This window comes from Lissotriton helveticus, chromosome 7 (assembly GCF_964261635.1).
Source record: "Lissotriton helveticus chromosome 7, aLisHel1.1, whole genome shotgun sequence".
Classification (NCBI taxonomy): Eukaryota; Metazoa; Chordata; class Amphibia; order Caudata; family Salamandridae; genus Lissotriton; species Lissotriton helveticus.
Window position 1 is genome coordinate 1349007524 of NC_136068.1, and position 24916 is coordinate 1349032439.

The following is a 24916-nucleotide window of genomic DNA, read 5'->3' on the forward strand; positions in this document are numbered from 1 at the left end:
AATGCGTGGTTATTACCACGTTGTAATGCCTGTTTCCCCCCAATGGACACTGCAGCAACCAGGTCTGGGCGTCGTGGACTCCAGGGCATCAGGTGGTGGGCCACGCAGCCTCCCTCACACAATATAGAAATCCCTAGGGGGTGGTCGTTTTCGTGGTTTGAGGGGCGTCATTTAGGCCCACACAGTTAATTTTGTAGGGGGTTAGGTTTGCACGTGAAAATGTCGCAAGAGGTTTGTAAATGTTGTACACATTTTTTTGTTTTATTTTGATTTCCTTTCTATGTTGTAGTCCATCTTACTATAGTACTTCAAATTATGAATATTATTTTTGTTGTGGACCGTCCCCCCCAAAAAAAACAAGTATATAGTTTTTTTTATTAACTTTTGTTAAAACAACAATAACTGTAAACGTAACTTGAAGATAATATAATAAACAACTAAAACTTTAATAAAACAGTATTATAAACAAATTGTGATGTGGACTCCAAAAGACGTTGGGTAGTTAATCTGCAAAACAAAAAAGAAAAAAAGAGTTTAAAGTTATGTAGATGTGACTAAATAAGGTGTAGCATTACAAGTGAAGGTAACACTACGATTTTACGTGTGCAGTGTGCCCAGTACATTTCACTTCTGTTATAGTCCCGCGTTCAAGTGGTGTCTATATGGAAGTGCCTACTGCATTACTGACACAAAAGTGGCACAACGGGATTGTAAATATGCCGACTTATTTCTAATGCATTGCAATGAAGGCATTGTATATCTAGGTCGCTGTGCTTACCTTGTATAAACACTGCGGCCACCCGAGTTCACAACTTCAATTCAACTCTGCTTCTACACGTCAAAGTAGACAGCAGTGTCTATAACTTTAAAAGAGAAAGAGAAATATGTCACCGAGAGTGAGAGATACAAAGAGAGAGAAAACAACATTAAAACTGTCTCGCAGAGTCTGGAGTTGAGATTTTTTCTTGAAAAGTCAGATGCAGATTTACAAGCTCCTTGCGCCACTTTTCCCATGTTAAAAGTGACACAAAATGGCACAATAAGCTTGTAGATCTGTTTCTCAGACTGTTGTAACCTATCTGTTGTCACTGCTTGGAGGTAATTATACATTTCTACACAGTCAAGCTGCTGCACACTACCCACTCTCTCCTTTCACAAATAATGTTTTGTTGTTTCGGAAACAAAATTCTTTGCTTACCTAGTGCCATTGGCGTGATTGAAAGAGGGTGCTCTTCGTGTCGAAGAAGCCTTCACTGTAACCAAGAGAGTTCACCACTTCAGCTCAGATAAGGTTGTATACAGCAGACTGGAGATAGCAGTGTCTAAAACTTTAAAAAAGAAAGAGAAGCAATGTGAGAGAGTAGGAAAGAGAAAGAGAGAAAAAAGGACATTAAAACGTGGGAGAGACACACACAACAGGGGGAGGTGCCTGAAGCCAGAGGCGCAACCAAAGTCAAAAATATCGGGGGGGGGGCTAGAACATTTTTTCGGGGGGGCTTAACTTGAAGCAAAAAGAAGAGTCGAGCTGCTGGGGCTGTCAGTGGGGGGGGGGACATCAAAGCCTCATTGACAAGCAAAATGTCTTTAAAATACCTGTGAAGTACTCGGGTGTGACTGTGTGTGGGCCCAGGAAGCTATCTCATCCTAGCTAAAGCCACGTTAGCTCAATGTGTATTTTGCGCGCCTGCTGCATACTGCACATTCTCTCCTTTCACAGATAACTTGTCTTTCTTTCGGAAACAGGCTTCTTTGCTCACCTTGTGCCATTGCCGTCGTCCTTGTTACATAATCCATCCTGAAGCTCTACATCTAAAAGATATTAAAAGAAAGATGTTATGATTGGTAATTGTTACTATATTAATTTGGAGTTAGATAACATCGCGCTTTTATAAACCGTTCCTTCTCACATTTCTACGAATTGTTTGTATTGGTAATATTCCGGACATTTCAGCGATTATGAAAACATTCCTGCTATTGGGAAAAAAATGTATACATGTAAATTAATACACTATATAGGAGTGCGTTCGTCTAAAATACTAAGTCGCGTTTTTGTATCTAGTCTGCTACAACCCTGACTCCCTCCAATGCGTACTCAAGCCTTGCTGCTCACCTTTTCGTGGATAAGACACCTTCTGCATGATGTAGTCCCGATCTCCAACAAAGAAGTCTCATATATGGTGCAGAGCCTTGATATCTCTATGGCTAACGACATACTCCTGCTCCCATCATCATCATCGCAGGTTCTTCACCCGCTCAGTGCTTCGGGCACCACTAACTCAGTGACCAAAGAGGCCACGCATGTAGTAGTGGGCCCCCTGTTCGGTACTTTGGGAAAAACTCTAAAATGGCATACAACACGTGCGCTCCGTCTTTTTTATACATAGGGTCAAGTGTGTAGTGACGAATGTGCTGGATGGGTGTGGTGTGGGTGTATACCAGCCATGAGGGAGTGTGTGTGTCGATCTGACAACTAGACCTTCAACTAAGAAATCACTAGAATGGAAATCTGGGCCTTGTACTGTTGTTGTGTTTTCCTGGTAGCGTAAGCACAGTAGGCTGTACTAACGTATTCAGTCTCGATTAATTTACCACCTCCCCCAGGGGCTTTTAAATGTTGGGAGAGGGGTCAATAATTGTGCTGACTTTTCTCCTTTAGCGTGCAGTACTATATTGTTTTATAAAATGTATAACTCTTCAAACCATCTTTGCTCTCACGGCGTATGGCCGCTATTTCCGTAATTGCTTTTAAAAGTAATATACGCTTATTTAAAGTTTTAAAAAACTTTTTTCATAATTATCCCAGATAATGTCTTCCCTTAATATGTACATTAAATACATAAATATATGTTTTTGAACAATTAGAATTTTTTGCGCCGTACATGACGTCACGCGGGAATTTTAATTTTTTTAAACGTGGGGTACGCGTTTTGGGCGGAAAAAAAACCGCGAATCCCGCTTTATTGTTAATTAGCCTCCGTGGGGGCCAAATCCCGGGGGCAATTTTTTTTCATAATGGGGGGCCCAGAGGGTCCCCCCTGCGCGGGGATCGCTACCCCCGGGTCTTTAACTATATGTATGTGGGGGGCTCATGGCCCCCCGGAGTTCCGGGGACCGCCTCCCCCCGAGGCCACCCCGGGGCCTCTTTTTATTAAAACAAAACTGTGCAAGGGGGTTGTAAATGTGGTATTTTGCTTTCTTTTCTGTCTTGTAGAGGGTCCAGGGTAAATATAACGTTTTTTTGTACAGCCAGTACCTTTCTGCCTGTTACCATAGTAACAGTTTATGGAACACTTGCGTGAGCACAGAGGTTAGAAGTTCACCACAATATGTTGCTAATTGAAATAGTTACTGTGCTGGAGATTTATATATTTTTTTTCATAGGAACCGTTAGTCATAGAAGAAGTCAGTGGAAAAGTTTTGTAAGCGACTCCTTCCTGTTCGGGGAGTATTAGGGTAACGTGCTCCAAGCGGGACTTTACGAAGCTTAATGTTCATTGGCAATGAACTATTAAAAGTAGAAGGTTTGGCAGTCATTCCTTGCTCGTCTGTGGAACAACATGGACATTTTATTGGCTAAAGTGTTCCGAGCACAAGTTTGCTCCTTATTGGGTGGGAATGGTTCACTGTTGTCAGTGATATTGTGATGCATTTTCCAAAGGAGTATGGGGAAAGAAAGTAGTAGAGGGCCGGTTAGGAACACTATTAACTCTGTACAGTGCCCATAAGGTGGTGTAGAGGGATTATGAGGGAAACAATTTTTTTTATATGTTTCATGGGCCATTTATATTATTGCCGTGTGGTGTATAAATCACGGCGGAAAAATGTCAGTGTCTTGCGCTGTTTTTTTTTATCAAGTTTGTAGGTGACATACTTCTTAGGAGTACTATTTACTTATAATGTGGTGTTTACTTTCCTGATGAGGAGGTATGGTTGTGTAGCCAAAAAATCAGGCTAAGTTTGAAACAGTTTTTATTAAGCAAATACAAATAAACTTTCTTCAGAAACTGTTGCTGTATATGTGAAAGGGGTGACAATTAAAAATGGAATTTCATAAAATAAAATATCATTTAAGCATGACTATATACTTCTTTTTTGTGCTACAGTTTCTAAAAGTGTTGCCTCACATTCTTGATGATGTAAGAGGGCATCAGTTACTTTTCGATAAAGTAGAATAGAAGTGCTACAGCAAACACTCCAGCACTACATTATCTCAGATCAAAAGAACAAGTAAAAAACAGTTAAATACAAATGATTTCATATTACATAGAAATGCATGCATTATTATTTTTCAAATTTGTATTCTGTACAATTCAGGAACGTGCTGTCGTAGTGCTTAGAGGTTGCAGACTGTTCCGCTAATAAATCACATACTCACTAAAGAATATATAGGATGGTACTTTTATAATATAAAGTACAGGTCCTATATATTCCTTAGGGGAAAAGGTGAATAGGAACCGCAAATAAGAATAGAAATTAGAAAATAACATTCAGAAATGTAGGGTTTATTAAATATTTAAAGTATCAAAGCATGCATGATAGCTATATTTTTTTGTTCTGCTGTTTCGTAAAATATGTTTCTTGAAAAAAATATCTGATCAAGTACTTTTTAATATTTGAAAGTTATATTATAGATGGCGCTGAAAAATCTCCCATTCCTCTTCTGTAGGAATAGGACCATCTATTATAATATAACGATTGATACCATTGTTACAGTAAAAAGAAAAGGAAAATAAAGTTATGTATTTAACAGAACATCCATAATGAAATACTTTCGAGCAGTAATTATTTACTGAACTTCTTTTCTCCGGGAGGTGAAAAAGTTTGATCTTCGTGGTGACGGGTCATAAACTCCTCTGAGATCATGACGGTGAGAATAATAATATGTATATATTCTCACAGCACATGAAGGGGAAAATAGACTGAAAACCGCAAGCCGGTATTGCTGCTTACTCTTTGTGACGACGGATCGTGAACTCCACTAAGATCACCAAGACTGTTAATGTTATAATATACATATTAACAGTAAGTGATCTCTAGGGGAAAACACAATAGGAAGTGGAAGATGGTGACGTTGATTGTAAATGTTTAGGGTTTGCGTCGACGGGTCACCAACACCTCTCAAGCTAAGTACAGTGTCAATATTATAATATAAAAAGTCACTATATATAGGGTGAAAGGAGCCAGAAAAGGAGGAATGTTTATTATAATCTATCTGTTTCTAAAAACAAGCTGCTGACGTTACAGAGAAAAAGTGAAAAACATGCAATAACCTTTTTTTCTACATATAAATGTTTAAATATTGATAAATAGCTACCAATTATACCTAAGTACTATGCCTATGCCATGTTGAAACAACTTACAACTCCGGAATATGTTTGTTGACGCAAAAAGAGAATCCGGTGCTAGAAAACAGAACCTGCAACATAGATTGCCGACTCAGAAATAACTCGCGAAAACTAAACTAATTGCACAGTAGGTGTGGTTTATATAGTTTTTGGTTGTTTAGTAGTCTACGGAAGGAGGCTGTGGGTCCGCCTATTTAGATGGCACGTTTTGCAGTTTACACGTGCTTACGTTTTAACTGTTTTTCTTCTGCACGTGTTCGGAAAAGTTACAAACTGTGAAGCTGTAAAGGTTTAGATTTCGATCGTAAAAGGTATTATTATCTACATACGTTGGAGAGTTTAAAAAGTGTTACTCTGTAAAATGTGTTCTTTGCATTTTCATGACTAAAAACATGTAAATAGAAGATATAAAAAAAAATATTGTTATCATTAAAAGGATTAATATTTGTTATTATTATGCTTCTTAATTCAAAAAATGCTAGCATTTGTAAATCGTAAACCTACCCTCGGAAATGTGTGCTGGCGCTTCGGGCGTTGGGAAGATTAATAAATAATAAATTACTTTTTCTATGCACCTGCAAACTTGGCTTTTAAACTTTCAATTGCCCAGTCTGTATCTTTACACTTCCTCCAAACATTCTGCTACTGCTATTTTAGTCTTGTAGTGAGCCATACACCAGTATGTGTTTATCTATACACTGTTTTAAAAGTGAAGCAGTTATACATTCAGCTCGACACTCTCCTTGGACAACTGTAATCATCCAGTCAGTATCTAAGTAGTTATGGAGCAAAGTAGGCCTTAGGCCATGGACTGTTTTAAAATCTTATACACTATGCTTGCAGTCTTCTATGCACCTGCAAACTTGCCTTTTATATGTTCAATTCCCCAGTCTCTATCATTACACTTCCAGCAAACACTCTGTCACTCCTGTTATAGTTTTGTAGTGACTCATTGATCAGTGTGTACTAATCCATTCACTATATTAAAACATTAATGGGTAGATGTACAATAACTGCCATATACCCAGGGATATGCCAGTTATTGTGCACTGTGACATCATCAGTATGGATGTGCCATATTTAGAATGTGGTGCACTATGGGGCAAAAACAGTACAGATATGTGATGTATCTGTGCCATGAAGGCGGCGCATTGCTTAAGTTGCGTTGCAATTGCAATGCATCTCCAGCAATGCTCTGGGTGCCCTATGCTCAGAATGCTGTGTCAATCCTTACACCTGCTTCAAGATAGTGTAGGGTTTTGACACAGCATGAACCCAACAGTGACAAAGTTAAAACTTGTAGATTTCACTCAGCCACTTTTAAGAGGTGTTCCTGTGCCGGAACGCCCCCCACCCCATGTAGGAATGTCTCCTTCTGGTAGAGGGATTTATAATGTGACGCACCTCCCAGATACGTCACATTCTAAATACCACACACCGTGGCGCGTCTTTTGCACCACCGCTGCATCAGAAAAGTGATGCAACGGCGGTGTAAAAGAGGCACAAGGGGGTTGTAAATCTGCCCCTAACAAACACTTACACATTCACCCAGGCAGTTGAACTAGCAGTGCAAATGCAAGCATAGACTTGTAACATATTTATGCACATATGTTTCATTCAAGTGCTTCAGAAGTACTACAGTATACTATAAGTAAACACCTTATAGATTTATACTGTAGCACTTCCTTATAGTTCTGCTCTTTCACATTCACCATACACTACTAATGTATTTATTCATTCATTTATGCACTACAATTCATTCGAACAAAGTTTTACGCACTATCATAGAAATATAGCTTTTTTGTGTTTTTTGAAGTTTTGTATTTTTGGGGGATTTTTTGAACAGTTTTTTTTAACAAAAAAAATGAAACTGCAACCAAAAAAGTGTCCAACAGGAACAAATCATAAAAAAAAAATAACGAAGTGAACAACGGTGCTCCCGTTCCATCAAGTCTATCAATTGTTCACCATAACACAAAAGCTCATTACAAAATTTGCAATGAATGACGAGATCCGCAAAATCAGGTTCGATATTTGGGTGTGGACTGTTTGCTTGAGTTGGTGGTGCAGTAGATGTGCTGGGAACAGGAGGTGGAGGGTTGTCCCGCAGCCTTTGTGTACAATCTCTTGCCTAATTATTAGGGTGCAGAGTTTTCACATGGCGAACCATGCTCGCTGTTCCAAAGCAATATTTTTTGCTGGTGTCGCCTCTGGAAAGAGTTGTGTCACATAATTTGCATGTATCTTTTGGGGCATTGACCTTTTTTTGATGTTCAGGGAAGGTGAAAAATATCCATATCACCGCCTCTTTCCTTTTTTGCTGAGGCTGCTCTGTAACAAATTCCTCCTCTGAAGAGTGCTCAGAAGAGGACTCCACAAGTGCAGCCATACTGAAGTTTGGTTCTAAATTGACTGTACTCCACAGAAGAGATGGTTCTCCTGAGAAAGTCAAAGAAGAATGATTAAAATGGGTGGGGTCTTTCAACATTTGGAATAGGAACTCTTATAAATAAATCAAATGTGCTGTTTTAAAGTAACATGGCTTTGCGTATGCTTACGGTGCGATTACGCAGTGCGTACGGACGATGTACGGCCGCGATTGCTTTTAAAAGTAAAATACGCTTATTGAAATTAAAAAAATATATATTTTCATGATTTTCCCAGATAATGCCTTCCTTTTAATTTTACATTAAATACATAAATATATGTTTTTAAACAATTAAAAACGTTTGCGCCGTACCCGTACGGGGTGCGGTACATGATATCACACAGAAGCGTTGATGTGACGCGTAACGTCAAAACGTAGTCGTAACGTATGCGCCGGTCCGTGCAGAGTGCGATTACCAGTACAAAGTATGGTGCGATCGTATGCCTATCGTACGATTACCCCCAAAAAAAGGAAAAAGGAAATATATAGAAGTTAATTATTATTATTTTTTTTAAATGAATTAACCAAAAACATTTTTGGGAGTTTTGTTTTGTTATTATTTTACATTAAGAATATGAAATATAACTTAAAAATATTTATAATAAAAATGTAGGAAATTACTATAAAACGAAAGGAATATAATACTTAATACATTTTAAAATTATCATTTACAAAACCTTTCAAATACACTGAAAAAAACATAGGTTTCAGTCACATTATAGTTAGGAAATAGCATTTAAAAAAGCTTAGAAATTCACTGAAAAAACCATAGGTTTCACACATCTTATAGTTAGTGGGACATTTCACTCATGCAAAACCATTGAAATTCCCCTGTGATAGTTAGTTCAGCTAACTATAACTTACGCGCCCCCAATGCACTGCTGATGACGTCACATATTACATCACTCATGACATGGTCAGTGACATCACTCATTACATCACTGATGACATCTCAAATGACATCACTATACTGTAATATAACTATAATGTGGCTGAAACCTATGGTTTTTTCAGTGAATATATATATATATATATATATATATATATATATATATATATATATATATATATTCACTGAAAAAACCATAGGTTATAGACCATATATAGTTAGGGATTAGCATTTAAAAAACCTTATTTTACTCACACAAAACCATTGAAATTCCATATATAGTTAGTTGTACTAACTATATATCACGCACCCGCAATCCACTGCTGATGATGTCACATATTACATCATTCATGACATGGTCAGTGACATCACTGATGACATCTCAAATGACATCACTGATGACATCACTGATGACATCTCAAATGACATCACTGATGACATCACTGATGACAACATCCAGTGACTGTATTTTTCTGTAAAGTTAAAATATGTCTTACATATTTATGAATGAGTCGATGTATAAGTGTCTGCACGAAGGATTTAGTAGGTGCATGACTGAATGTATGAGTGAGTGATTAAATGTGTCTCACTGAGTGCATGGGTTAGTGACTAAACTGTCTTAATTTGTGCATCATTATGTCTGTTGTTCTGTAAACTGCTGCATGTGTTGATCAGTAGCTATATGAGTAACTATATGGGTTATTGATTGGTTGCCCAAGCATTTGTATGGGAGACTGAGTGTGTGTGTGGGTGGCTGGGAAGTGTATGACTCTGTGCATAGATGTATGGGTTCAAAAGTGCATGTTGGAAACAGCTGTATGGGCGGTTGACTGTGTGCATGACTGTATTGGTGAGTGAATAGATATCTCAGTGCTACATGTCAAATTAAGTACATATGTAAAATACAGTACATGTGAGAGTTGACATATATAAATAACTGTGCATAAGAGCCAGTGAATGTGTGAGTGGCTGTATGGATCATTGTGAACTTGTATCCAGGATTGTATAAGTGAGTAAATATGTTTTAGTATATGTTTGAATAAGTAAGGTGTGTTTAACTGTATAGTTAAGGAAATGGAGGTGTGATTGATTGTTTGCATGACTGTCTAGGTGTGTGTGTAACTTCATGGATGAGTGACAATCTGTGAGTCTGTGTTTACACTGAGTGTATCTAAGGTTATATTAGAGTCTGAAGAGGTTCATCGTATTATCACATGAATGATTTTATCAGTGATGTCATCAGTAATGTCATTTGAGATGTCATCAGTGATGTCATCAGTGATGTCATTTGAGATGTCATCAGTGATGTCATCAGTGATGTCATTTGAGATGTCATCAGTGATGTCATCAGTGATGTCACTGACCATGTCATGAATGATGTAATATGTGACATCATCAGCAGTGGATTGCGGGTGCGTGATATATAGTTAGTACAACTAACTATATATGGAATTTCAATGGTTTTGTGTGAGTAAAATAAGGTTTTTTAAATGCTAATCCCTAACTATATATGGTCTATAACCTATGGTTTTTTCAGTGAATTTTCAAGGTTTTGTAAATGCTAATTCCTAACTATATATGGTCTATAACCTATGGTTTTTTCAGTGAATTTCATTGGTTTTTTAATAGCTAATATCAAAACCTTTACAATGTATTATTCTTTAAATAGAAAAATATTTTTTACATCTTTTTAATACAATTTTTTTTTATTATTTTTTTTGTTTCGCTCCCGGTACGCGAACCGGTTAGCTTCCCGTTAGCTCAATCAGGAGGCGCGACCCGGTCCGCGAACCGGTAAACGTTCCTTTTGCGCACCTCTCGCGTTACAAAACAACATCGTGACGCGTCGCGTCAGCATGACGTTTCGCGTTCTCGCGTAATACGTCATATTACGTGCTACGTTCGCGTACCCGGAAGCGCAGCGGTACGCGAACCGGAAGCGATCCGCGGCGCGGCGCCGACCGCGTAAGGTAAACACAGCAGGTCATGTGACTCGGTAATAACACTTTTCATTGGTTCATTTCACTTTTGGTTTCCTAATGATGTAATACTAGGTCATGTGATCTAAAATGAACACTTTTCATTGGTTTAGAACTTTTGCTTTTCCCAAATGATGAAAACCCCTCCTTCTTTCCTCACTCTGACTTTCATCTTGGTGAGAGAAAGACCCTTTATTTAGAGTTTGACATGGCTTCATTAGTAGCTTCAGCTGGTGCTAACCCACCACCTCCACCAAATCCAAGAAAGAGAGGACCACCTGCAGAAGTAATTTTGCATGAAGAGGAAGAACAGGAAGAGGAGGAAGAGGAGGAAGAGCCAAGGTTTTTGCCAGAGGAGCCCAGGAGGTACAATCGAAAGGAGAATTACATCTGGCAATTCTATAGAATTCCTGAGGGGCAAAAAAAAGTGAATGCACGCTACGTGTTTTGCCGTATATGCGGTGATAGATTGTCAAGGGGAACTGATAAAAAATACAGTTACGGCAATCATACTATGCATCGGCATATGAGTAGGTGGCACCCAAATAATTATAGTGCTGCCCAGCTACGTGACGAGCAACAAAATCCCCTCCCAATGGCAAGAAGATCGGTTGTTCCAGAGGTGTCGGGACCAGAGGCGAGGGAGATGATCGCAAACATCCAAATGTTGTTTGGGCACGTAAAGCAAGTGTGCGTGGAATGTGGCGATTTCATCTGCTACAGGGAAAGTAGCATCACTTTGATTTTGCGAGCTATTCAAAATCATGTTAATGTTTGTCCGAGACGCCCCAAAAAATAAATTCTTTTTTTTTTGTTGCTCCTGTTGAGCCCTTTATAATGGATCGTTTTTGTTTCCCCCCCCCCCAAAAAAACCAAAAAATTTTTTAAAACGTTCAGAAAATACAAAAAAAGTAAAAAAATGTTCAAAAAATACTAAAAAAAATATATAACAACAAAAACATAAAAAAAAAAGTTCTTTTCAGAACTACCTCCCCATTATAAAAAAATTGGTAGAATATTTAGAACTCTGCCAACCTCTATTTCTCTTAGTTCGCTCCCCGGAGCGCTACCCGGTACGCGTACCGGAAGCTAACCAAAAAAAATATTTTTTAAAAAAAAGAACAGTAAGTATAAGGTAAGCAAACAGACAGTTATGTGAAAAGAAAGACAGCGTTAGGGAGTAAACAAGAGATACTGTTACCTACAATCCACTGCTGATGATGTCACATATTACATCATTCATGACATGGTCAGTAACATCAACAGCAGTGGATTGTAGGTAACAGTATCCTTAGTTTACTCCCTATAGCTGTCTTTCTTTTAACATAACTGTCTGTTTCCTTCCCTTATAGTTACTGTTCTTTTTTTTAAAAAAAATTTTTGATCAGTCATAAACAGTGACATTAATAGAAACAGAGAGAGTGAACAAGAGTGAAGAACTATGGTCCTCCTCAGCCACCCTCAGAAAACCAAGGGGGTCAAGATACATCTACCGTGCCCCCTTCTACCCATTCTGAACATTATTTGTCCTCCATCTTGTATCTTGATTCGACCGAAACACAAAATGGTGGACTCCCATAACGCTGCTGGTTTGCGAACCGGGCCACTTCCCGGGAAGCGGTCCAAAAAAAAAGGTGGGAAAGTAATTCACAGACACTAAGAGTAATAGAGATGGAGTGAGTGAACAAGACTGAGGAACTATGAGAACAGAGGGACTGAGAAAAAGAGTGGAAGGAGTTGAGTAAGTAGGTAATAGAGAAAGGAATGAGGAAAGTAGCAAAGGCAGGAAACTGAGGATTAAAGAAGTGAAGCAGTGGATCTAATAGTAGGTGAATGTGATAGAAATGTAACGAAAAGAGTACAACTATTTACCTTATAATTGCCGTTAAATTAATCACATTTTATTTTTATATTTTCAATCTGTGAAAGAGAGAACCAACATTTGAAAAATATTAAAACATGTATTTAAAAATTACAAAAGACAAGGGAAAATATTGAAGGACAAATAGTTTTTCAACAACTTTGACACTGACAGAAGCTTCTGCTTCTCCAGGTCCCCTACACAATCCTAAAGATATACATTTTAAACTAACAGTATCTTGATGCAGATGAAGTGAGGCCTATCTTAAAACATGGTGCATCTTTTGCATTGCTCTTGTTTCAGAAAAGTGTCGCTTCAGGATGCCAATAACATGTCTCCTATCCAGAGATTTGTTTGAGGTGAGGCCTACTCAGAGTTCAAGATGAGATTTACACTTGTTGAAGTGTACAGAGGAGATAATATCTGTGAAAGTCTACCAATGAAGTGAGTCATGTCCACTGCACTCTTCAACAAAGTAGAAACCTCCTATGTTTCCCTGGACAGACCTAAACTTGATCTGCACAATGTGATTCATAATGATAGGAAACACAGGTGATGTAATTGAAATATGTGCAATTTATTTTGCTCATTTCACAATCACATCACTTGTGTTTCCTTTGCTTAGGTATCTCATTGTGCAGATGTAGTCCAGCATATGAAAGAATACGTAGAAGTGCAGCACTGCATGCAATAAATTTAACACTTACAGAAAACTCACCTTCTCCATGCCTCCTACACAGTTCTACATATACATCATAAATGCAAACAGTACAGAATTAATTATACATGTTAAATGGTTTATTTTTGCTGTTCTCAGAATGTATCAAAATTCACTAAAAACAGTGACTTGAAGGTATTCATCATGTAACAGCGGGGAAAAAAAAACACAATCAAAATGATTGTGTTTAAAAAACCCATACAACATCAGAAATCAAAATTCAGAACTCCTTAAAGTTAGCTTACTTTCCATGACGTCCAAGGATGTCCTATGAACAGCTTACACTCTTTTGTGCTGTTATTACTTTCAGCCCGCCACTTTCTGAAAGAAAACCTCCATCGTTTTTAAAAACACGTTACATGCAATAAATGACTTCTTGCTCTCTACCACTATTTTCCACAAGGCCAAATCTAGTCAGAGCTATTTATAACTCTTGGATTTCTTGTAAGCCAATCCCATCATTTGGCATTTCCGCAACTTTCACAATTAAAATGTTGAAGATCATTTTCACAATCCTGGAATAGTAATATCTTCTCCTTCTTGCTCAGTCATGTTCTACATTTCCTATGACACTGATACTGCTTAATATGAAGCAGACTTACACTACCTCTATGAGTACTACAATTATTTAATTCTCTACATCACTTTTAATCACAAAGCAATGTAAAACAGTAGACAGCATTGCAGACTTACATTCCCTCTACTCCATGTTTTGATTGGCTGCTTCAATTAGCTTATAAAAAGAAACAGTTTTTCTGAACTCATTCAAAGTGCACATATATCTCCATGATGTCCAGTCCTATGATTAGAAGTTATGTCTCTGAACTACACTTATCCTCAAGGCCAAATTGTGTAGGAGCCATTAGAACTTCTTGAAATTCCACAGAGCACATCCCGAGATTATTTCCCTAAAATTTTGGTTTTAAAAACACCAGGTAAGAGTTTTTAAGGTCATACGGCAATTTTTTTTTGAAAACTAAAACAGAGTCATTGCAGAATGACCAGCCATTTCTAGACTTTAAATAAGCTGTGTAATGTCCTGATGTTATTGAAGGGCCGTCATGATATATAATTGCTGTAGTTACAAAAGTCCTTCCTGATATTGACAACTGCGAAGCTACAAAATTTTTTATTAAAGTTGTCAATTTTGTTCCATCAGTCCTACATCGTTGGAACATTAAAATGACGTACTGGCCATATGTTCGTATAAATAATGTGGACATCATTTCAGATTTACATTGGCTACACTCCATGTTGTGATTAGCAGCTTTTACTAGCTTATTAAAGGAGACTGATTTACTGTCTGGCAAAGTTAAATATATAAATCTTTCTGAGTCTACACTAGTAGTACTTGATACCATACAGTTCTCGCAGTCATGCTGCCATTGATAAGAAAGCCCAAACAGCTGATCTACATCTACACCTTCAGCATGTAATACATCAAGCATATACATTAAAAACTCCTGACAATCTTGCTGAATATTTTGAGAGAATTGTGTTTGGCCTGAACATCTATCTAACAGATTTCGAATTTCAGACACACTTTCTATGTTTCTTCTATCAGTGGTACATTTCTCTAACACAGAATTTAACAAACTGCAAAATCTTTGATCAGAATTGACCACAATCTCTTCTTTTACATTTTTTAGAGAAAACAAAACATTAATTACTACATTAGCATAGCAGTTGACACCAGAACTGTTTTCAAACTGAAAACCAACAACATCTTCAACAGAATCCTCTTTGTTTCTGCTTGTAATTTTAGGTTCATTCACTTTTTGTCTTTTTGCTACAACCTCCCCAGTATTGTTCTCATTTCTTTGTTTGCGGCCTACCAGACGTTTCTCAAACAAAGGAAACTGAGGCAAATGTGGTGCATACTCTCTTCTTAACCTATTGTATTCCTTAACACAATCTAGATCTGCACAAATGTTTGTGACATCACACTCAATCAAGTACAATCCCGATAAAGTTCTAACTCGTGACAATGCCACATATGCCATACCCTCCTTGAACACAGAACTGCCAATATTCACCAATGCACTGTCTACACTTAAACCTTGCGATTTATGGATTGTCACCGCATATGCCAAGCAAACAGGGAACTGCTTACGGCGAACATATAAGTCTTTTACAAGCAAAAATCTAGCAGAACAACGAGCAATTAGCTGTACTTCCTCAATGCCATCAAATTTAATTTTTAAAAATTCAATTCCATCTCTATTTCTGTATTTCACAAAATCAACAACATTACCCATTGATCCATTTACCAGACCTCTTTCAACATGTAAATTCCTTCTTAAAATTATACGGCAGTTCAAGCACACATTCAGAGTCTTTTCAAAACCTGCAGTTTTAGATATACTCTTCTCTAATGAATCCAATTTTGTTTTCAGATTCTCAGACAAAATAATTGTTGATCCCATATGCTCTACTCTGTCAATAGCTTCCAGTTTCACAATCTCTTGCTTTTCTAAATGCAACATTTTGTTGTTGAATTTGGCACATTCTGCAAGAGTTGGCATCAAACATATTCCAGATTTCTTCTCAGTAATTTTCTGAAAAATATTCTCAGGCACAACATCTTGTTCTGGATATAAATTTGACAGTAATCGTGCATGTAAAGCTTCTTTCCCATGCTCGGTCACTTTTCCAATTCTAACATCTTGTAGAATAGTCTTGTAAACTTCATCCTTCGCCTGACGCATATTTTCATGCAGTTCAGCATAATTGAAGTTTAACCATATATTGACGTTGCCAATGCTGCCTAGGCACTTCCTGGTATCTTCATGCGTGAGCATTTTGAACACAGGTTGCCCTTTCACTGGTGTCAGCTGCAAAAGATCTCCGAAAACAATGATGTGTTTGCCACCAAATAACACATCATACTCTGTTTTGAGAACTTCTTGCATCCTCAAATGCACAAAGGCAAGCATGACATTGGAAACCATGCTTACTTCGTCAATGATAAGAAGTTTCATTTTCCTCAAGATTCTTGAAACTTCAAAACAAGCATCTCCAGATAGCTTGTGATATTCTAATTTGTTGTCATGCTCCACTGGCAGCATCAGTAAACGATGTAAAGTAATCCCTTTAATATTATGTGCTGCCAGTCCAGTTGGAGCAGTGACAACACAAGACAGCGATGACTCTGTCCTTTCCTGCAAATAGCATGAAATTGCTTTAATGAGGAAACTTTTTCCAGTTCCCGCTTCTCCACTCACGTACAGTCGGACAGGCTTCAACGACGTACATGAGCACTCTTTCTTATCATGACTTAATCCATGATCAATTTGCATGGTAACTTCGTCATATATTTTCCTCTGCTCAACGTTGAGTTGCCTTTCCAACTCTTTTAAGTTAACCGCATCCTCTTGAGCATGTGCCATGGCTCTTTCCACTTCATTCATAGCAGTGGCAGCTTCATTTTCTATAAGAGGTCCTCCTAGTGGATCCTGACTCAATGAAGCAGAACTCTGACTGTCCTGAGAACTGTCTCTGGCAATCTCGGCTGCAATCGTTGCTTCCTGCTCAATTTCCGCATTCAACATTTCTACATATTTGGGAAAAGCAGGACATTCTATGGTCTCCTTGGCGGCATTGAAAGAGTCTTCGTAACAGAGGAAATCTCCAAGCAGTTCCTCTTCTGCACGCCAAGGCTTGAAAAGTTGCAAAAGTGCTAAATAGAAAAACTCCTTTTTTTCAGGAGATTCGCCACTCAATTTTCGATGGTTTATCAAGTGGCATTTTCTTTGCTTGACCAGACATCCCTCACTTCCTATTACAGCATACACTCCTTTCTCAGTATCTTCTTTGATGTTCCTCTTGAATATGTAATTTTGCAGAACCTCATACAGACAAACATTCTCTAGGTGACTGCTTCGATTTGGATAATATGTATCTAACATGTTTGTCTTCAAAATGTCGGTACTGTTTGGCTCCTTTTCCGCCAAATACTCAATTTCCCGCACAGGTTTGAGAACTCGATTACGCGTTGCAGCAAGACCAAGACTCGCCCAAACGATACTCCTGGACTTGGCATAGAGACTTGCTGAAGACAACCGGTCAGAACATTCGTACGCTCCGATTTCTCGATGCGACAACATCTTCAGACTGAAACTGTACAACTTCTTGCTGAGGCTCTTTTCATGGGAAATGTCCTCCCACATATCCTTCAATTCTGTCTTCTCTTTTTTGGTGATGTAAGACGTCACATACCGAGCCACAGCCATACAGTTATCAGCCACAAACTGTATATCCATGTTAGCATTCCACATGGACAAAATCACCGGGTTGTAGTCGTTGATGTACTTGGACTCTTCGTTCCTCTTCAAATTGTATGTGTTTTTAGGTGATTTCTTCATCACATTATGTCGCAGCGAAGACATCAAACTGTTTACTCTTCCTTTAGAAATCACCGGTCGTGGAAAGCCGAAACGACATTTGGTGTAGAACTTGTCTTTGTTTCGGAATTTACGACGGCAGTACTTTCCACATCGATGGCTTTGGAAACGCAGAACTTTTTCTCTTAGGCTTTTCTTCTCCTTTGCGTTTGGAACAGCACACGTAGAATACTGTTGGATGAAACTCATCACTGAGTCTTCTGGATCCGTTCCAAATTTAGGTGCATCCTTGATCCACAGCAACATATGTATATGAGGAGCACCTCTTGCTTGGTACTCCTTTCTCCAGAAGAAATCCAACACCTCTCCAAGAGGTGGATTCTTCTTATTCATGATGAAAGACATCATAGCTTCAAATCTATGATTGAAGTACCTACATACATTGACTGGATCCAAAGAGCACAGTTCTCCGGGTGTCTTGAATTCGATGTTATCTACGTTAGCATTTGCCTCTCGTAGAAATTGAAGTAAGTCTTCCCAGCCATACTCGGCACAACTCAGAGTGAGGAACCATGTGGGAGTACCTAAGTTCCTCAGCATACATTTTAAATCACCATGACGACGGTACCAGTACTCATTAGTACCACGCTGACACGCCATGAGATTAATCAGGTGAGAATCCAAAATACTATCTTGGACATTCACTTTATCCATAAAATCACTTGCCGAGATGTTTTGCATGTGTATACCACTTTTCAAGATGTGGTTCACTGCATATGATAGTCCAGACAGATCGCTTTCAAACAGGAGATGAAACAAATAAGGAATGCATTGTCGAAACCTAGCATCTCCTGCATACAATCGCAAAGTCCGGTATTCAGAAGCAGGAATTTGATGAGGTCGCTCATCATATCTTCCTCCCTGACCTGTTGGAAAAAGCTGTGGGAAACACCGAGCTTCCAAACTTTCCTCCCAAACACTAATGGGACTCCCTTTGGCTTGTTTCATTTGAAACAACTCAATAGCATTCCCCACGACTTCCTTGGAATGCAAAGGATGAACACTATAATGTTCATATATTTCCTCACTAGTAGAGGGTTCTACTTTCTCAATTTGACCAGCACACAAATCGCTATCCTCTTCCTCACTTACTTCCTCTTCTGCAACATATACATTCTTATAGTATTTATTATTTTTTTTCAAATACAATGTTGCCTTTTTAACTTTCCTAACATCTACTAAATCTTGCCATATTTTCTTATTCTTTGTCGGAACCCCATTAACTAAGATAACCAGAGGTTCCTCTTCCACTTTTTCTACTCCAATTGTGTTAATGTTTTTCTTCAAATCTAGAGGCAAATAAACAACTCTTCCCTTTAATCCTCTCTGTAAATCTGATGGAGGCAATTTCCCTGTCTTTGGCTCCATTCTTACAATAGCCTGAAAGGGATGGATACTTTGAATCAAAATAGATTCATAAGTATTTAAGTCCTTCAATTCAGAAGGAATCTCAACCAATTCCAGATTATTATGAACTGCTCTAGCAGGCATCTGGTTTTGTTTTAATTTGTTACAACAATAAGTACACACACGTTGATCCAATCCCAAATCAAAACAATTTTCTACCATCAAGTATGTTGCAAAATCCTTCCATTCACTATTATTTTCCCTTTCACTTTTTGCATATAAATCCACTAACTTAGTCTGATTCTTATAATAAGTGCGTCTACAACACACACAAGTGAAATTAGGCCTCTCACTTGATTTCACGTCAAACGTCGCAATTTCCCTCTGGAAATTATCTGTACTGGAAACATGTACACTATCTTCCAAATGACCCTCTACTTCTTGCTCAATTTCAACATTCTCCTCTTTACTTCCAAAGTAACAAAACTCAATTTCTTCACATATATTCTTCACATCTATTTCAGAACCATGCAAAAGAGCAGCGCATAATTGTTTCAGCATAATTGCTGGACTCTTAGCATAATACAACATTCTAACTAATTTCCTCACTTTGTTATGATGCACTGCTAGCATCCTGAAATGATGAAAAACACTCTGGCATACTCTCCTGGAAAGACAAGCCAGTGAATGACCATGCAAACCTGTCACTTCTCTTACTCTGCAAGGATCTAATTCTTGCAACAACCTCATTTTCTGCTTCAAACTTTTTTTGTTAAATGACCGTACAAAATCACAAAGCAAATTGATGGAATCCTGCCGCACACTGCAAATACTACTACACTTCCAGGTGTACACAGGACCCTTAGCACGTCTTCCTAAAACCTCATTACCTAACAACTCTTCTGCCTCTGTTGTCACAAGTTTTTCTTTTTCAACTGGACAACCATCTTTCACTTCATAAGCACGACCACTGGTGTCAACTGCATGCACCAAATCATTATCCTGGAAATAACTCTCTTCATTAAAAAATGCCTCACAGCTTGAACTATGCATCCATTCTCCAGAAAAAACTTCACAAAAATTACTACGATTAACTATTCTCTTCCATCTACTATTTCTTTTGAAATCAAAAATTGCCTTGTTTAGCTTCCTAATTCTATTGATTATCAAAATAAATAACTTACGTTTAATTTCAAATGCCTGATCAATAACTTTCTCAACTTTTTTTTTTCTCTTATAAAAAACTAGTTTCTGTTGACCTTTCTTAATATTTTTTAACAAATTGCCAATTATCCTGTTGCGGAACATTCGTTTACGAATCTCCCTAAACTGTTGTTTCCTTCTACTATCATGCACAGATTTATCTCTTGCTCTAGCAGTAACATTTTTCATTGTCCTTTTCTTTCCATTTGATTTACTTCTCGTGTTATGGACTGAAACATTTTCTGTAGTAATATTTTTTTTATTACAAATATTTCTTATGAAATATTTAGAGCTCTTACCCGGTGCTTTCTTCGTGGCTTGAGAAATCTTTTTGTTAGAGGACTGCTGCGTTTTTTTTTTCTCCTGCTGTCTTTGACGTTTTGCAGCCTTTATCTGTCTTTGTATTGTAGGCATATTGAAATCTTGAAATGATCTGCAGTTGAATCTGAGGAAAAATATAATAAAAAATGTTAATAAACATTATTATCAAACAGTAAATCAGTAATAGTGATCAAAAACATAACACACTACTTGACATTTTAATTTGAAGATTTTTTAGTCATTGGCGATTCTTTACCATTCCTAATTTGCGATGAGCAAATTGCTAATTGCAAGTTACCCATTCATTTCCATGACCTAGGAGGCTAATATGAATGAAGGTTTAATTTGCGATTAGCAATTTGCTCATCACAAAGTAGGAATTTTTCCAAGGGTGCAGGGGTGTCTCAAGAACACCTGCTGCACCCCTGAAAAACAAATTTGGGGGCATATGGCACACATACATGCCCTAAGGGCATGTGTTGGCGTCATATGGCACCTTTTGTTTTTTTGAAAAAAAGCTTTTTGAAAAGAATTCACAAATTACCACTAATTTACCACAATAGTTTCCAAATCCTTAATGTCATTTTTTACATAGTTTTTGTTTGATACATTGCATTTAAGTAGTCACAAAATTTACAAATGCTTCAGTGCAATCGCAAAATAAGGAATAGCAAATTTTGCTACTCCTTATTTTGCATCAAAGTTGTTTGATACATACCATTTGTCTAATTAACATTCGCAAAAGCCGAAATTCATAGAAGTTTGATCTTTGCAAATGCTAATTAGCTTGATACATATGGCCCCAAGTGAGGCCTGTCTTGCGACATGGTGCATCTTTTGCATCACTGCTGCTTGGGTTTTATGTGGTACGTTTTTTTTTTACACCATGACATATCTGCCTAAATGCATCAATTTTTAATGTTGTCACCTCATAGCAAATATTTTGCACCACCGCTGCATCATAAAAGTGACGCACAGTGGCACAAAAAAGGCATACACCTATCATAAATCTATCCCTAGCATTTTAAATGATTAATCCAGGATGACAATAAAGTGTGTCCTATCCAGAGGTTTGTTTAAGGTGAGGCCTACTCAGGATTGCAGATTAAAGTTACGCTTGATGAAGAATACAGAGGAGATAATACATATACCAATGAAGTAAGTAATGTGCACTTTATTGCGCCAGTCATCATAAATGTATCCCTAAGCTTCTTATCTTGTTACAGATGAACCACCATATGTACCATCAAACTATTTTGCATTTCCTAAATAGCAAATTTTAAGGAATAAATAGCAATTCTTTACTATTCCTAATTTGCAATGAGCAAATTGCTAATTGCAAATTACCCATTCATTTCCATGGGCTAGGAGGCTCATAGGAATTAAGGTTGCAATTTGTGATTAGCAATTAGCTCATCACAAAATAGGATTTTTTTCAAGCGTGCAGGGGTATCTCAAGAACACCCTGCTGCACCCCTGAAAAAGAAATTTGGGAGCATATGGCACACCTACATGCCCTAATGGCATGTATGGGCGTCATATGGGACCTTTTTTTTTTTTTAAAAAATGCTTTGTGAAAAGAATTCGCAAATTACCACAAACTAGAAGTTGGTGGTAGTTTTCAAATCCTTAATATCATTTTTTACATATTTTTTGATACATTGCATTTAAGGAATCGCAAATTTTGAATTATTGACATTTTAAGTCATTTCCACATGTGCAGTGTTTTCAAAATATAATTTGAAAATCGTTTTTGGGGAAAAGTAATGGTTTGCAAATTTATGACAAGGACATAATGGTGTATGCTTCTCTATAAGGCATTTCAGTGTCTCTAATGTCATTTTTCCCATATTACATTATAAGACCTTTCCCCATGAAGCACATTCCTTGTAAATATGCTCCCACCTGTGCATTGCAAATTTAGATTTTGACTGTTTCAGTCACATAGCCATGTTGAAAGTGACCCAAAAAAATTGCAAACGTTTTAAAATAACACATTCATGTGTCTTAAGGACATTTTAAGTCATTTCCCCATGGACAATGTTTTCTAAGTGGCACAAAAGAGGTATACACCTATCATAAATCTGTCCCTAGCATTTTAAATGATTAATACAGGATAACAATAAGATGTAGCCTATCCAGAGGTTTGTTTAAAGTGAGGCCTACTCAGGATTCCAGATTAAATTTACGCTTGATGAAGAATACAGAGGAGATAATATATGTAAAGCTCTACCAATGAAGTAAGTGATGTCTACTTCATTGCGCCAGTCACCATAAATGAATCCATAAGCTTCTTATCTTGTTAGAGATCAACCGCCATATGTATCATCAAACTATTTTGCATTTCCTAAATAGTGAATTTTAAGGAATAAATAGCAATTCTTTACCATTCCTAATTTGCAATGAGCAAATTGCTAATTGCTATTTTACCCATTCATTTCCATGGGCTAGGAGGCTCATATAAATGAAGGTGCAATTTGCGATTAACAATTTGCTCATCACAAATTAGGAATTTATTCCAAAGGTGCAGGGGTGTCTCAAGAACACCCTGCTGCAACCCTAAAAAAGAAATTTGGGGGCATATGGCGCACATAAATTTTAACAACATTCCTTTACCTCAACAACGATTTTCAAATCATAACTTCAAAACACTACACATGGGAAAATTACTTAAATTGTCCTTAAGACACATAAAAGCGTTTTTTGATTGGCTTTCCTGCATGGTAGGGTCACTTTTAACATGGCTATGTAACACAAACATTCAAAATCAAAATTTTCCATGCACAGGTGGGAGCATATTTACAAGCAATTTGCGCCACAGAGAAAGGTCTTACATTAAAATGGGAAAAATAACATCAGGGACAGTCAATTGCCTTATAAAGAACCATACACCATTATGTCCTTGTCATGAATTTAAAAACAATTCCTTTTTCTCAAAAACGATTTTCAAATCATAATTTCAAAACACTGCACATGAGAAAATGACTTAAAATGTCATTGAAACACATGAAAGCGTTTTTTGATTGGCTTTCCTGCATGGTTGGGTCACTTTTAACATGGCTATGTAACACAAACATTCAAAATCTAAATTTTCCATGCACATGTGAGAGCATATTTACAAGCAATTTGCGCCACAGAGAAAGGTCTTACACTAAAATGAGAAAAATAACATCAGGGACAGTCAATTGCCTTATAAAGAACCATACACCATTATGTCCTTGTCATGAATTTAAAAACAATTCCTTTTCCACAAAAACGATTTTCAAATCATAATTTCTAAACACTGCACATGGGAAAATGACTTAAAATGTCATTAAAACACATGAAATCATTTTTTGATTGGCTTTCCAGCATGGTTGGGTCACTTTTAACATGGCTATGTAACACAAACATTCAAAATCAAAATTTTCCATGCACATGTGAGAGCATATTTACAAGCAATTTGCGCCACATAAATCATAATTTTCTCCTTAAAGCACACTATTCTCTATCTAAAGTAAAGAAATATTTTCTCACCTTAGCAAATACTTTGAGTTTGAAAACAGTCTAAGAAACACACCAATTTGTCTTCAGCAGAGCAAAAGGTATGCACTCCAGAGTCTGCAGCTATCAAAAGCACAGAAATGCTGTAATTCTTCAAACATATTTCTCATGTCACCCAATCAAAACTCTTCCCTCACTTTTTTTCAAATGAAAACCCTTCCCCCTCTGCCCTTTCTGCCTATTTTCCATAGCAACCACCTCTTGGAGAAACTCTGGTGTTTGCAAGTTCACACAACAATGTTGCAATTGAACTCTGAACTCTCAGTGCACCTGCATATCCAGTGCTTTCTTTCATTTAATGATTTTTTATTGACCACTCAAAATACATCTTTCAAACAACACATCTGTACACCCTAACTTTCTGTTTTCATCAATCAAAATCCACCAATCACTGTTACTGCTTCATGAACACAGAAACTCCACAGTTTTTTTTTCATTTTACACTCTCATTTTTTCAACTGCCATTTCATTGCCACACTTCATCTGACTGCAGGAGAACCTTCTCTCACCATGTTTTCTGTCTGGATTGTTGGTCATAGTTATATTCACTGGGCTCAAAGGTACGTTGAAAGCAGGAATTTACCTAACCTCAATTTACAAGATGTGGAAATTAAGTGGTTTGGCCACAGAGGATTAAAATGTCACCAATTGATACCATTGGTGAAAACCTTTATGCATTTGCCCAAACCTGACCTGTTAATTGTGCACTGTGGAGGTAATGATTTGGGCACTTTGACTGGGGTAGGTCTGGAAATGCTTTTAAAGGACACCTTTGAGCAATTGATGGCACTTTTTCCTCAGACTGCCTTGGTATATTCAAATATATGCCAAAGACAGAAATGGAGGTGGTCAAACCAATTTTGTCCACAAATTGAGAAG